Raw genomic sequence first — 16,346 nt, 5'->3', positions numbered from 1 at the left:
CTATCACACAAAGTCATGTAAAATAACACTTTTCTTTAAGAAGAAAATTTGAAAGTGTGAAATATATTGGTCCTTTATGGCTTTAACTCTGGAGTTGAAAAGGAAACGCTGCCAGACATGCTCCAAAGCAATGGGGCAGCAGTGTTAGAGACCTCCAGGATGGAGTGAGCCCCGGTAAGCGCATAGCCCCGGCATGCACACAGTCCATCAGCATGGGCTCAGTAGCAGGGAGCATGAGTGCACTCGAAACATCCAGGAAGACAGAAACGCCAAGTTCTAGAGCATTATGACTCTCTCAGGTAAAATCCTGGATAATACGATTTCTACTGTAAGACTGCAAACACAAGCCTCACTTGGAACAAACACAGGTACCAAAAGCAGCCTAATTTAGTCCATCTGGAAATTATCTTCGCCAGAGTGAAGATGTGAAAAATACTTGAGTGATTTGGTGATTTTACAAGAACAGTTATCCTATTCAGTTGGATCAAACTTTTTCTCTTAAGGGCCAGATGGTAATTTTAGGCACTGCAGGCTGTAGGGCATCTGGGACAACTACTTACTGCCTTTGTAGCACTCAACAGCCGAAGACAATATGAATGAATGACCGTGGCTCTGTTCCAATAAAACTTTACTGACAACAGGCAGCAGGCTAGATTTGACACACAGGGTGTGCTCTGCCAACTACTGAATTAGATCATTCATTCTCATTCTCTCTCTCTCTCAAACAGTTGCCATCCATTCAAATTTCAGTAACAGAATGAAACTTTTTCATTCACAAGTCAGGAAGAAAAATCTACATGAATCCGCTGTAAGTCTCCTTATTTCCTAAAGAAACTCGGTTGAAAGTCACACAACTGTAAACAGTACTGTAACAGGCAGCAAATCTGACTCCATATGGGACCGATTCCATCAGCTCTAACCTTTGTGCTCTGTGGTCTGTGCTTAGTCTGCACCTTTTGTAAAAGAATGTTGCCTACAGCCTGAAATACACAGGCCAACCCATTTGCAAGGCTCTGCCTCCCAGACTTGACCTTTAAAAGTTTCTTCCATTCATACAGAGATAAAAAGTTACAGAATAGAGAATAACCTTTGTCTTGGTGGTGGTTTACAGGAACACTGTGACCAGACCTACCTGGGTAGCAGGATTCCTGCATCAAGAAGTTGCAACTACCTGCCACACCCTCTCCTTTCAGTCTGAAAGAAGCCTGAATTCTAATTTGGATAAGATGGTTCTTTGGGACATGAGTCCACCACCTTCTCAGGCTGCTGACTTTCTGAATAAAGTTGCTATTCCTTGCCCTAACACCCTGTCTCTCGATTTACCGGCCTATCGTGCAGTGAGCAGTATTGAGTTTGGACTCAGGAACAGTACCTGGATGTAACCAAGCAAAATGTGGCCAAGAATCACTTCTCGGGGAACTATTTTCTCTAAGAGGAAGTGTTTGGGAGATGCACAGACCACATGGATCACACTGAAATGTCTCAAGGGCTCAGAAAGCTTATCTTCCCTGTGGCTGTCTTCCTAACACTCTGCCTCATGTGGAAGCTTTGACATGGTTCCTAGAATGTATGGAGCAAATCCAATCTCCATAATATGGCATAGCAGATCTCCCAGGGCCCTCTGCATCTGGTCCCAACTTCATCTCCAGCCATTCTCTACATCTCCTTCCATCCCCAACCTATACCCTGACAACATCAGAGGATGCACTACACGTCAAATACATCATTTGTCCATGAGTGTTCAAGTCTCTAAGCCCTTATCAGAGTGACCACGTTTGGTTCAAAATAGAGCATTTCTGAGAGTAAGATGAATGCTATTAATACCTATGCTGGGACAAGAAGCACAGTAAGGCAGACTGTAATACAGAGTCATTTAACCTTCATTCATGATGAACTTCTCTGTTGTGAAAACCATTGCCAACTCATTCCTCTCTGCCATTTTTGTGCTTCTACTGACCTCTTTCTTGCAAAGGTAACCACTCCCTCATCTTTATCTCTATGATAGCCTTTATCACATAGTATTATATTTATTTTTTCACATATATGTTTTCTTTGAAGAATGTTTCCTCTGTACACTTGGCTTTATGCTGGAATTGTCCTACAGTTAGCAGTCTCCAATTGCTTGTTCATTTTCTTACAATAACAAAAAGCCATTCTTTGTCTATCATAAACCAGTGGTTCTCAGCTCAGGTACTCTGGCTTCTCAAGGGATGTCTGCAATGTCTGGAAACATTTTGGTTGTCATAACTCAAGCAGAGACTACTGACATCTACTGCATGAAGAAATGCTCCTAAACATCCTACAACACACACATCACACTCCCACAACAAAGACTTACCCAGCCCAGATGCCAAGAGTGCTAAGGTTGGAAAACTCTGGAATAAATTCAAAACTTCAGCTCACTTCCTCATAAAGTTACCACAAATTCTGGGTGACAGAGTAAGAGGTCATGAAAATTTTCATCCCATTTGCCATAAACATATTCAAAAAGCCAACACACCCAAAGACAGTGTAATGTAAGACAAGGAAAAATACACAGGCATACTATAAAGATTCACGAATTGGCTTGAAGAGCAGTGTGGGTACAGTGTTACACAGAGCACTCTGAATGTGACTCTCAAGCAGGAGTTATTAATCCAACATATGAACGGTACCGAAGTAGGCAGCAGGAGAAATAAAGAACAACCTCAACCATACACAAAACCAAAGATGAAATAAAAGCCACAAATTCTGGACCACTCCTGAGTCATTGACATTTGACATCTATAGTAGATTAAAACTAAAGAATCTCTCTTCCTGTCATCTTTTGGTGCTGCCAGAATGGTGCACATGAATGTCCATTGTTGACTCAAGAATATCAACAATGCCGAAAAGAAAGGCAAACACCAGGTACTTATTAGGCCGTGCTCCAAAGTCATCATCAGGTTTCTGTGATGATGAAGCATGGTTACACTGGTGAATTTGAAATCATCGAAGATCATGGGCTGGGGAAATTGTTGTGAACCTCACAGGCAAGCTAAACAAGTGTGGAGTGAGCAGCCCCAGGTTTGATGTGCAATTCAAGGATCTAGAAAAATGGCAGAATAATCTGCTCCCATCTCGTCAGTTTGGTTTTACTGTACTGACAACCTCAGCTGGCATCATGGACCATGAAGAAGCAAAACAAAAACACACAGGAGGGAAAATCCTTGGATTCTTTCTCCAGGGATGTAATACATACAAATAAAATGCCTCTGGGGTCGGGGGGAACTAAAGAATCTTAAATAAAAAGTGGATTATATAAATATGTATGAAAGGGAAAGTCATTTCATCATGGCCACTCTTTGCGACCCCATGGACTATACAGTCCATGGAATTCTCCAGGCCAGAATACTGTAGTAGGTAGCCTCTCCCTTCTCTAGGGGATCTTTCCAACCCAGGGATCGAACCCAAGTCTCCCACATTGCAGGCAGATTCTTTACCAGCTGAGCCACAAATGATTCATTTTGTGGTACACCTGAAACTAACACAACATTGTAAATCAACTTACTCCAATAAAAAAAATCTTTTTGAAGGATGAAAATAATACTAATAAAGTAGATTAAAACTGTATTCTTTACAAAAGTTGAACCTAAAACTTCTTCAGCTATCATCAGAACCAAGGCCATTTATATGTAAGAGAAACTCCAGAATATTTAGAAGATATTTTCAACCACAGAATCTTTTTAATTCCTAAAGAAAAACTTGGCCACCAACTACTTAACTGCTTCCCTTAAAACAAATCTTTTATGCTTCCTTATTCACAGGAACCTGCACTCTCCAATCCTTGCTTGAGGACTTCCCTGGTGGTCCAGTGGCTAAGACGCTGTGCTCCCAACGCAGGGGGCTTGGGTTCGATCCCTGGTCAGGGAACTAGAGTCTACAAGCTACAACCAAAGATTCTGTGTGCTGCAACTAAGACCTGTTGCAGCCAAATAAGTAAAAATTGAATCCTTGTTTAGTAAAATTTCCCAATAACTGAGTCTAAAACACCCTACATACATTTCTGCCTTCATAAACTGAACAAACTATGTCAAATTTGCTTCTCCTGATTGCCCAGGGCCACCGTAACTACTTTATTATTGTACTAATATAACTAACTCTCTGAGCCTGTTTAGAAGGGACAGAAGGCCAGCACTTCATGAAATGGCCCCTGATGGCTGATTTTCTCCTGTGATCATTCCAGGGTCACCGGCTAAGCTGTAACCATCATTCCTGCTGCAGTCGGTATACCTGCATGCCCCTTCATCTCCAGCCTTTTCTAATTCAGCTCTTCTGGAAATTTTGTATGATGTAATTAACTAGAAACACCTTATCTGGGTAAGAGTCTGAGTAAATGGATGATGGCAGAATTCTTTCACTAATACAATAAGTCCCTAACATACGAACAAGTTTCTTGCCAAGAATGCTTCTGAAAGTCCAATTTATTCATAAAATTCAAGAAAGTTGAGGGCTTCCCAGGTGGCACAGCAGTAAAGAATCCAACTACCAATGCAGGAGATAAGGAGACGTGGGTTCGATCCTTGGGTCGGGAAGATTCCCTGAAGTAGGAAACAGCAACCCACTCCAGTATTCTTGCCCGGAAAATTCCATAGAGGAGCCTGGTGGGCCACAGTCCATGGGGTCGCAAAGAGTTGGACACGACTGAGCCCACGCGCACCGACAAAGTTAGCCTAAGTATCCAGTTAAGACAATCAGCTTTATAGCACTAGACTGCAATAGGTTTATAATATTTTTCACAGAAATAATACATAAAAACAAACATAAATACGTAAATACAAAAAAATAAAGAAAACATTTTTAATCTTACAATACCTACAGTATAGCAGGACAGTACAGCGGCTGGCACACAGGCTGGCATCTAGTGAACGGGCAAGAAGAGTTACTGACCGGAGGAGGGAGAGGAGGTGGGAGACGGCAGAGCTGAAGGGTCGTCGGCAACAGGAGAGGGAGGGCCGGCTGCAGTTTCACTCACACCTGACCTTTGCACCTTTGAAAGTTTGCAACTGGAAGGTTTGTATGTAGGGGACTTGCTGCCCTAAAGCAGAGATTTGCACTGTGAATTCTCATATCTTTGTACGTTCATGCCTTGGAGTTTCTCTCATTCACCACAACCCCTAACCCTTGCTCAAGAACTGGGAGGAAACCACACAGGTGAGGGGCGAAAAGTTTTAAAAGCCCCAAAGGGCTATGCTTCATGATCAAAATGAAGAACAAAGACAGAGAATAAATTAAACATGAGCCACAACCAGTAAAATAAGGTCATGAAACCCCCGAGGGATGAGATCACGTTAGTTACATTTATAACATCACCTCTATCCTAAAGCGCAAAATCCTTAAGGAAAATAACTGCGACTTGCAGATGTTATTGAAAACCCTACAGAAAAATGAGCACTCAGATCCTTATAAAACTTTGATTCAGAGGTATTGATTTAAAAAAAAAAAAAAAACAGGCAACACATAACCAAAGCATCCTGTTTATTTGGCATCTATCTTAACCTGCCTGGGTTGGCAGGGGGGGGGGGGCGGGGGGCAGCCTGCGGAAAAACCACTAATTCAGAGTTTCAGGGATGACTCATATATCAAGGTGACTTTTAAAAGTTTATCTGCATACTGCCAGCCAATAATTATTGTGTGTACCACCCCTCCCCATGCCGCAATACCCTGCTCTTGACTCAGATGACACACGCCCCGGCATCTATCTCAGACTTGCACAACGCCCAGAATACACATTCAAACCCACATAACTCCATCGAGACTGGAAGTTTAACTTGAAGGTACCAAAAGATGTTGACAGAAGATAGAAATACAAAAACTACTGTTCAAAAGTCAATCCATTATCAGGTCTGTGCTTATGGAATATTGGTACCATGTGATCAGAGATAAGAAAAAAACAAAATTCAAAACACGTACTCCACAAAGAACATCAGAAAGTTCGTACTTGTAGAAAAAGGGCTAAATATCTATGACTACCTTTGTATCCATATTCTTTTGTTCCTTTATTTTTTTAATTAAAATACGTATAGTTGATTTACAATTTGTGTTAGTTTCAGGTACATAACAAAGTGATACATACATATAAATCTATTCTTTTCCAGATTCTTTTCCATTATAGGTTATTATAAGATATTGGATATAATTCCTTGTGCCATACAGTAGATATGTGATCCTTGTTGTTTTTCTGTTTTATACACAGTAGTGTGTACATCTCAATCCCAAACTCCTTAATTTACCCATCCCTCCTCTCTTCTTGAAGGCAGCATTTCCCAAAGGGTATTCCATACAGTTTCAAAAACAAAAGAAGTCCCCACAGTCTAAACAAGTTGAAAGATTGCTTCCTACTTTACCCTTGTATGAATTAGGATTGCATTCAGCTATATCTTGTGAGTCTCTCAGAGAGCAAAGAGATCAAATCAGTCAATCCTGAAGGAAATCAACCCTGGACATTCACTGGAAGGACTGATGCTGAAGCTGAAGCTCTAACATTTTTGCCACTTGATGCAAAGAGCCGACTCATTGGAAAAGACCTGATGCTGGGAAAGACTGAGGGCAGGAGGAGAAAGGGACGACAGAGGCTGAGATGGTTGGATGGCATCACTGACTCAATGGACATTTGAGCGAATGTTTGAGCGAATTTCGGGAGACAGTGAAGGACAGGGAAGCCTGGCTTGCTGCAGTCCATGGGGTCACGAACAGCTGGACACAACTTAGCAACTGAACAACACGTCATAAAAACTCAACTACAATGGTTTAACCAAACAGGGCTTTATTTTTCGACCAGAACAATTTGTCTAAGATGGAATGTCTAAGGCCCATGGAGCAGCTTCAGGAACTGCTTCCAGCTTCCTGATATGCCACTCCTAGCACGTGGCTTTTGTTCTCCTGGTGCAAGTTGGCTAGAGCTCATTCCAGCAGGAAAACTTAGAACAGATCATGGCACAGGTGTGTCAGTGTCCCTGAACCTTGTTCATCGAGAGAGCAATGGCTTTCCTTGGAAGACACACCCTGCAAGACTTGACTGACATCTCATTTTGGCCAGTACTGGGTCACTTCTAATGGCAAAGGAGTCCAGGGAGGTGAAAATTTCTAACTAGGTACATTGCTACCTACAGCAAAACCAGAGTACCAGAAAGAAACAAGAGACCAAATGGTTATTTAGAAATTTAAAAGATCCACCCCATATATCATAGAAATCCAAAGATGCACGTTTGATATGAAAGTCGCTGAGAAATTGTGCTGTAAATAAACCTGTTTAACTTTTTTTTAACACAACACTTCTCAAACTTATTTGAACACAAAGTTCCTTATTTCCTTTAACAGCCTGTTGGAACACCATTCGGCGCAACGGATCTTGGAACATACTGCTTTGGAAACAAAAAGAAGCAAAAATACTTGTAAGAAAGGGTCTGTTTTCATACTTAAGGTAGAGAAAATATGCTGCATTAACACAAAGCGCTCTGGAAATAAAAAACGAAGTGACAGATTTCTACAATCAGGAGCTGACGTGTTTTCATTTTTTATGTGAAGTCACAATTCTGGTGAGAAAAATCTTTCCCCTCTAGGCCTTTATAGGCATTGCCTCTCTACCATCCCTTCTCAACTCCAGAACTTTTTTTAAAACTCTGTAACTTCCCCCATCTGAACATTACGACCTGGCCTTTAAAAGCCCATTCTGGAGTTTCTCCAAGATTTCACTTCTCCTTTGGTTCCGTTTCTCATGCTTTAACTACTTTTCTTTCTCCCTCCATTGTCTTACACTAACAAATCAATTTGAGGTTTTGCACTGAGTGAGCTCTTCCTGTATATTTTTTTTATAACGTTAACATTTACATTTATTTATTTATTTATGGCTGTCCTGGGTCTTTGCTGCTGCATCAGCTCTTCTCTAGCTGCAGCAGGTGGGGCTACTCTCTAGCGGTGGTGCACGGGCTTCTCACTGCAGCGGCTTCTCTTGTGGAGCACAGGCTCTAGGGCACGCAGGCTCCAGTAGCCGCAGCTTCCAGCCTCCAGAGCACAGGCTCAATGGTTGTGGTGCACAAGCTTGGTTGCTCCATGACACGTGGGATCTTCCTGGAGCAGGGGTCGAATCCGTGTCTCCTGCGTTGGGAGGCAGACTCCTTACCACTGAGCCACCAGTGAAGCCCTGCCATACAATTTGTACTTCTATACAATTTTTACTCAATTTTTTTCAACCACCATTGTAACAGGGAAGAACAAAACCTGACTCCATGTTGGATCTGTTTCCTTCAACCTTTGCTCTCTGCTGCTTTTTTCACTACAACCACTAAAAGGATGCTGTCTGTAGCTGTAAGCATGCATAATGGCCTGTGTGGGGAACCCTGTCCCTCTGCCTGAATGTTCAACTAAAGTGCCTTTGTTCAGTTCACAGGGAGACCTTCTGACCCTGCCCACCTGTGAATGGCAGCCGGAAGGAAGAAATGAACACATCCCCACATCCCCTCCCCGGGGCTGACCAAGCCAGGAGATATTTCGCAAGACTTATGGCCATTTAACTTTACTTCCTCACCACCTACGTTTCCCCTCTTCTCTGTTCCATAAAAGAAACTGGCATCCGGACCCTGATAAGATGGTACTCTAGGACTCTACTCTTTCACCTTCTCGGATGCCCGGCTTTCCAAATAAAGTCGCTATTCTTTGCCTCAACACCTATCTCCCGATTATTGGCCTGTCATGCAGCAAACAGACAGAGCTTGGACTCAGTAACACCATTCTCTGATAACTGACGGAGGCTGCTGTTCATTAAATGCTGTTACAGATGCCAATGCTGTTTCCAAGAAGAAATGTTCATATTTTTAGGAAAAACACAGGAAAAGCATTCAAAGCATCATTTTTCATCCTGATACTAAAGCTTTTGAAAGAAAGCCACTCAGTCATACCTAGTTCCATTAAAATAATCATTTATTTTAATTCACTTTGATTTTTTTTAAAAAAAGGGGAAAAAGACTACATTTTTCTCATTTTCAAAGCCCATCAATTTTCCACAGAACCCATCATATTTCCTTGACAAAAAATCCAATGTTTCTCTTTTCTGGAAGAGAGCTAAGAAAATGCCTTTTACTTCCTGAAGGAAAAAAATTAAATAGGTCAAATATATAAAACTTTCATGGAAAAAGGCAACACTTCATTTAAGCCATTAAAGGAAAATGTGTTGCAACTCCCCAGTGGAACTCCATTCTCTATAACAGGAGAGGTTTATTCACTGCTGACTTGAAAGAACCAGACATGGCTATCACACGGTTAGGAGAAGGACACTGCCTGAAACTGCCCACCCTGGGCATGCACCACAATAACCATTTGCATGAGTTATTTTATGACAGGAGGTCCTAGTAAAGAACATGAAACTAGTAAGCCACCACCAACCAGAAGAGTTCCGGAAAGGTCAAAAGGAGACATCATGTATCTGACCACCTCCCAGAATCCTTCTCGCCTCCATCCATCTTGGCTGAGAAATGCATGTGCCACCAGGAAGGACTCTGTCAGAATGATTGGGCAAAGACAACCTGGAAATTAATCCAATCAAAATAAAACCCAAGACTGCACCCGAGCCACGTGGCAGAGCGGTTCTCCTGGGTTCTCCCGGGCACCTTTCCAATAAAATCTTTTGCTTTGTCAGCTCATGTGTCTCCTTAGACAACTCATTTCCAAGTGTTAGACAAGAGCCCACTCTCAGGCCCTGGAAGGGGTCCCCCTTCCTGCAACAACACCATTTTACAGAGACACTGAATGGAACTGAACCCTTAAACCAACTGAACTGAGAGCTGTTCTTCCTGTGCTCCTGTTTTCTAGAAACCAGGAAAAAAAAAAAAAAGCAGTTGGGAATATTCACATCTCCAGTAGACAGGCCTCTAGAAAGTCAAAGGACCATGAAACATTCAGATGCCATAAAAGACCTTTGAGTGCCAAGTCCTGGCAGTATGGATTCTCCATCCTCTTCAGAAGCTCATCACTCACAAAAGAGAAGGCATAGCCAACTTGCTCCAAGTCAGAAATTAGGACAGCGTCACTTTAGGTCCAGCAGAACACTTCCCAAATTGCTTCCAGAGGGGAGACAGGATCCTCCCAACCATCAGGGGAGCTAGAGAACCACACGGCTACTTGTTCCCATCACGCCTCTCTGCCCTATACCAAGCTGAAGCTCCTTCCTGCCCCCAGCCATCCTTTCCCCCAATCTTAGACCCACATCCCCATCCTGATTCCCATCTCGATTCCTGTTCCCATACCCCTTGGAACCACCTGTTACCCAGCCTCTCCTCCTATATTGGCTGAAATGGCCACTTTTGATGGCAGCACACCATGCCCTCTTCTTCTTCCACAAAGCCAAACTAAGAGCTTCCACCCTTGGGTGACACTTCCTTCTTCCTCTAACAGTCCTTCCCTCCCATCAGTTGAAGACACTGCCACCTGGCTCATCTTCGAGACACCAAGTCCAGCTGTCATTCTGAGTGACCTTAGAAGTCCCCAAGCACACTGCCTAGTTGACTGCTTGTCCTCATTCTGAAGCTTCTTCTCTGCATTACTGCTTTCCTCCCAAAGATCCATCCTGGACCTTCCCATCACCACTCAGAACTGCTCCACCTCTGGCCAGACCTCCAAACACCTCACTCCACCTCTTTTCACCCTCTATCAACTCCTTCCCTTTCAGATCTCTCTCATAGCTTCACTGACGACACCAATGCCCCCATTTAACCTGATGCTCCAACCTGCTGGTCCCTCTGTTTTCCACTTCTCTTGAGTCCTTTGTCTCTATCTCCTTCCTCCTCCATCTTCCATCGACCACTCACTGGCCAAGGATCTCAATTACCCTGTACTCCACATACACTCACCCAGCCAGATCCCATCACCTCCTCTGTGCCCTTCTCCAGGACATTCAACACCAAGGAGAAAACCACATATTTGCTAAAGCTGATGGTGTAACAGGTTCCTGGGTCTTCATTCTCTAGAGGCCCTCAGAGCTGCCCACAACACCTGCTCAGTATTTCTCCTAGGCCCTTCAAAGGGTCTTTTCACACCTCCTCCACCTTACGCAAACCGTGGAACCCACCACTTCCACCTTTTCCCTCTCCACTCTCAGAAAATGGCCTCACTTCCTGCTTCGCAGAGGAATGAAGCAAGAATGCCTTCAATTTCCTCCTCCTCACTCCAAGCTCCTCTTCCTCTGTGCCCTTTTCCCTCCCTCCTGTCCTGCTTGGGACTCCATCCACTCCTGACTTCCCAGGCACGGGCTCCTTCCTGTCACCTCTCCCTCATGCCCTCAAATTGTTCTCCCATCCTCCCCTCTGTCATCACTTGAATGTGCCAAGACTACCATCTCGGGAAAAACATCCTGGTTCCAACCTACAATCTGCTCTAATTATCATTCTCTTCTTCACAGCCAAGCTTCTAGAGACGTCTCCGCCATCTTCTCTCCCCTCTGCTAACTCTGGCCTCCTTCCCCACACCTCCGACAAAACTCACACCAGCCCGGTCTTAGCTGCCAAACTCCACCAGCACATTTCAGACCGACCCCCTTATTCCTCTCTCCACTTCCTAGTCCCACGCACGCTCCTCCTCGTCCTTGTATCTGGCTGACCCATCTTTTTCCCCTGCCTCCATCACTGCTTTTCAAACTGTAAGTCTTCAACCGTCAAGAAATCAACTCAGAGCAGAGTTTCTCAGCCTCGGTGTTACTGACATTTTAGCCACACGGTTCTTTGTTGTGGGGGCCACCTGTGCCTTAGAAGCTGTTTAGCAGCATCCCAAGTATCTACTCACCAGATGCCAGCTGCACAGAGCAAATATGTCTCCAGACATCATCAAAGTAGCATCACTCCCATTTGAGAACCATTGGCATACAGAGTTGCAACCCAAATATTCTTTTTTTAAGAAAATGAAATAAAATAGAAACTACTAGGATATATCTCCTAAGAAAGAATAAAGACCTTTCATTAAACATTGGTCTCTGCACCTTGTTGGAACTTGTCTACATGTGTATATGTGGAACAGAAAATATTTCTTTTGTGAGTCAGAGTCAGAACACTTTAAACTAAATTCCCTGGTGGTCCTGTGGTTAGGACTCTGCGCTTCCACTGCTGAGGGCCCAGGTTTCAATCCTGGCCTGGGAACTAAGGTCCAACAAGCTATGCGGCACAGCCAAAAAAGGAAATGAACACTTTAAATTCCACTGCTTTACATGTGGGTGCTCCCAAGGTTCTGTCCTGGGTTCCCACCCTTTTAAAATCACCCAGCAATGCAAAAAAGGCAGAGACACACACAATGAACACTCAAGTACTCAGCACCTATCAAGAAAACAAAGCATCATCGACCAGATAAGAGCAGGGAACCGTGAAGGCACCCCTCCCAGACTCCTGGAGGAAACAACTCCAATTTAACATTTCCCCCCCAATTTTACTGTGTTTGGATGTGAATCCTTAAGCAATATATAATACACTACTCAAGTTTAAAATGTTTTACACACTCTTCTGCAACTTGCTTTTGTTCCCCTAACATTATGTTTGTGGGATTCATGCATCCTGTTCTACACCACAATTTATTCATTCTGTAGTTGATGGACCAGACCCTTGGGCTGCCTGCAATTCGTATGCATAGAAACAATGTCACTGTTAACCCTTCTGGAGAGGACGTTCATTATTATTACAGCATCCAACAAACCGTTTTTCTATGGAGGTTGTAATATTAAAGAACATCCTCTCTAGAAGGGCGATAATTCTGCTCCTGAGCACAAATCCAAGTGGATCTGTCACATGTTTGCACAGAGTACACACACACCATCTATCCATTTTCTATTAGACTGTTATCTTTGTCTTATTGATATTAAGCAGTTCTTTCATATATATACTCAGAAACCAAGGGCTGCACCATTGGTGATGTTACCATATCTTCTCCCTGTTTTAGGTGGGTCTTTCTCCCATACCCAGTCATCTCCTCTACCCCCATGGCCTCTGTTACCATCTCCATGGTGACCACTGTCTGCTCCTCCCCTGCTGGCCAGCTTGCTCTTCCAGCCTCCAGATTCATAGAGCCCACGGCCTCTTGGCCTCTCTCCTGCTGCCAAGTATCTCAAACTTAACCATCCCAAATGAAACCTGTTGCCCCTCCCCTCCTCTGCCCCTCCAGCATTCCTTCACCGGCTTAGAGAAAACACTGTCATTCATTCCCACAGCCAGTGAGCCTTTCATCTCTTGTCTCCATCTTGCTCATCACCTCCTCCTGTTTATTCAACTTCCTCAGTACAGGGATTTTATTCACCGTGCTCCACCTTCAGGATTTATTTCTGGACACTTCCATCTCTCAGTTGGACCATACACCATAGCCTCCCTGTTGCCCTTCAACCCATATATATTCTTTAGAAGATAAGCAGACCTAGAAATCCCACTGTTATTTACCCAAGAGAAATAAAATATAGTTCCCCCAAAAAAGGACTTGCATAAGAGCATTTATAGCACCTTTATTTATCAAAACCAGTAACTAAAAGCAACCCAAATGTCCAATTGAAGACTGGATGAACTGTGGTTCATCCATACAATGGAATCAGCAGTAACTAACTTAGCAATAACTAATTCAGCAATAAAAAGGAGCTTCTATGTACAAATGCAATGATGTGGATGACTTCCAAATTATGTTGGCTGAAAAAATGTCAGACATAACAGAGCCTCTACTGTATGACATCATTTATGTGAACTCCAAGAAAGACATAACTGGAGATAAAAGTCAGACAGTGGCCAGGGTAGGGGTGGGGTGGGGGAGGTTGGGTGATTGAATGGAAGGGGACATGGAGGAACTTTCTGAAAGAATGGAGATGTTCCATATCTGGTTTGGGGTGGGGGTAACACGAGTGTATACAATTGTCAAAACTCATCAACCAAACTGGCCAATGACTAAAATCTGGCCATTTTACTGTACATAATTATATTACCTCATGCACACACACACACATATATATTTATTTATAATTACGTGTGTCTCCAGCTAGAGTAAGTTTGCTAAAATTAAAATCTGGAATTAAAATTGGAACTCCCTGGCAGTCCAGTGGTTAGGACTCCCTGCTTCAACTGCAGGGGGCATGGGTTCGCTACCTGGTCAGGAAACTAAGATCCTATAGGACCGCACAGAGTGGGGAAAAAAAATTAAAATCTGATCAAATTATTTCTTTGCTTACATTTTTTCTGAAAGTCCTGTGACCTTCAGAAGGTCGTATCTACCTACCTCTCTGATATTTACTCCTAACCCTTCTTCCCTGACCCTCCCTTATGAGCTATGCTACTCTCACACTGAAGTTCTTAAATCTTCCCAAATGAATGATGTCCCTTTTCACCTCTGGACTCCTCTGCTTTGCGCAACCCCACAACCCTTGATGTGGCTGACTCCTATTATCTTTCAAGACTCAACATGGGGGACTTCCCTGGTGGTCCACTGATTAAGGTTTTGCCTTCTAATGTAGGGGGTGCAGATTCGATCCCTGGTTGAGGGCTAAGATCCCACATGTGTTGTGACCAAAAAACAAAACAAAAATAATAAGAAGAAGCAATACTGTAACAAATTCAATAAAGACTTTAAAAGTGGTCCACATCAAAAAAAAAAAAAAAAAAAACTTAAAAAAAAGGACTCTGTGGATGTCACTTCCTCTAGGAAGTCCACCCAATCGCTCAACATTAAATTAGACACCTTTCTTGGGCTCCTGTCACACCCTGTGCTTATTGATACCACAACCCCTTTGACTCTGAAATGTACTTGTCCACCTGCTTCCCCAGGACACAAACTCCCTGAGGACAGAGCCTGAGAGCTAGTCACCGCTGAATGGGCCGAGAACTGAGGAGGGCAAATCCTCAACGTTTGTTCAATGAGAAAGTGAAATACTCAGAGCATGTTTTCTCCTCAAGCTAAACACGGAGATGGAAACTTACAATATTAATACTGAAGGAGAAATAACTTCAAAACAAAAAAAAAATAAATATTTTATGTTGAACACTTCAATAACCACTTAGACACAGGCGTCTGCTGCAAACAGAACAGGAGAGTAACACACACAGACCCAGCTAGCTCTTATTCCGAAAGCTAAGAGAAAAGGAAAATGAGAGTCATCTTGGGTAAATAAATAGATCTCAGGGAAGGCATACTGAAGATACAAGACTCTTTGATGAACAGAGAAGTGGTCACTTGTTCAGTTGACCTAAGGGAGCTGAGCGTTGGTGCAACAGACCTCTGTGAACTGTGTAAATTCCAATGGAAGCAGCAAAGAGCTGAACAATGATCTGGAAATGTACCCAGAGTTCAAAAGCATCATGTCTAGACACTTCAAGCTCCCCTGAGAGGGAACTGGCTGCTTGCCTGCTGAAGATCCCGGCTGACCCCAACTGCTTACTTTCCACAAGCGTTTTTAGATGGTTGGCTAAGAAGTCACCTTTAAGAGAAGTGGCCTCCACCACCCACCTTCTCTCGTGTCTCAGCAGGGCGCCGCCTCCCCTTCACAAGGGAGAGAAAACGCACTCATGTGAAGCTGCAAGTGAAATGAATTCCTTAAATATCAGGAAGCAGAGAGTATAAGTAAAGCTCTTCCTTCGGCACTTCTTGCTGCCAAATGAATTTCCGAAGCAAAAATGCGCTGGCTGTCTTTCTTCAAGGGCTGTCTGATTTGCCAGAATACTTTTGAATATTCCAGAACTGTTATGGGCTGTCAGTTATCACCAAACCTTTCCTTTCTTCCTTCTCCTCCCTGGCAAAAACTCAATATATGGCCTGAGATGAAGAGTAACACCTTTCGTTTTATAAATCTCAAACTCTCCTAGATGCCACATGAACCCCCTGCTCCATTATCTAGACCCGAGCCTGGCACCCGAAACCTTCAAAACAACACATTTACAGCACAGGGATATTTGTGGTGTCAAAGTCAAACACAAAAATGGAGATAAATGAACCATGATTGACAGCCACTGTCAATCAAAGCAAATACATGGTCCAATCAGCCAACACAGTTTCGTCTTTTCTGAATATTTCTATTGCGATGAGATGGGTTAGATAGCATCACTGATTCAAAGGACATGAATCTGAGCAAACTCCAGGAGATAGTGAAGGACAGGGAAGCCTGGTGTGCTGCAGTCCATGGGGTCTCAAAGAGTCAGACACGACTGAGCTACTGAACAACAATAACAATACATATTATAAAATTCTCCATTTAACCATTTGTAGGTGTATAATTATATGAAATTATATTCAAAATCTTGTGTAACCATCACTATTATCTATTCCCAAAACTTTTCTGTTTTCAATCTTTTGGCTGTGCTTCAGGGCATACAGGATCTTAGTTCCCCAAC

General features: G+C 43.2%; 1 protein-coding gene, 1 non-coding gene and 1 pseudogene across 5 annotated transcripts in view; 2 read left to right on the top strand and 1 right to left on the bottom strand.

The window, feature by feature from the left end:
• The window catches only part of OSBPL10 (oxysterol binding protein like 10), a 308,456-nt gene that overhangs the window by 248,190 nt on the left and 43,920 nt on the right, over positions 1 to 16,346 (bottom strand). The gene's annotated exons all lie outside the window — the stretch shown is intronic.
• LOC122424989 lies at positions 2,821 to 4,224 on the top strand (annotated as a pseudogene).
• On the top strand, positions 3,819 to 3,891 carry TRNAG-CCC. The gene has a single exon. It is a non-coding gene; the product is annotated as a tRNA-Gly (tRNA).

The sequence above is a fragment of the Cervus canadensis genome, chromosome 22, assembly GCF_019320065.1.
Source record: "Cervus canadensis isolate Bull #8, Minnesota chromosome 22, ASM1932006v1, whole genome shotgun sequence".
Taxonomy (NCBI): Eukaryota; Metazoa; Chordata; class Mammalia; order Artiodactyla; family Cervidae; genus Cervus; species Cervus canadensis.
The sequence above is the reverse complement of the archived record's forward strand: the minus strand, read 5'-3'. Positions and strand labels throughout refer to the sequence as shown.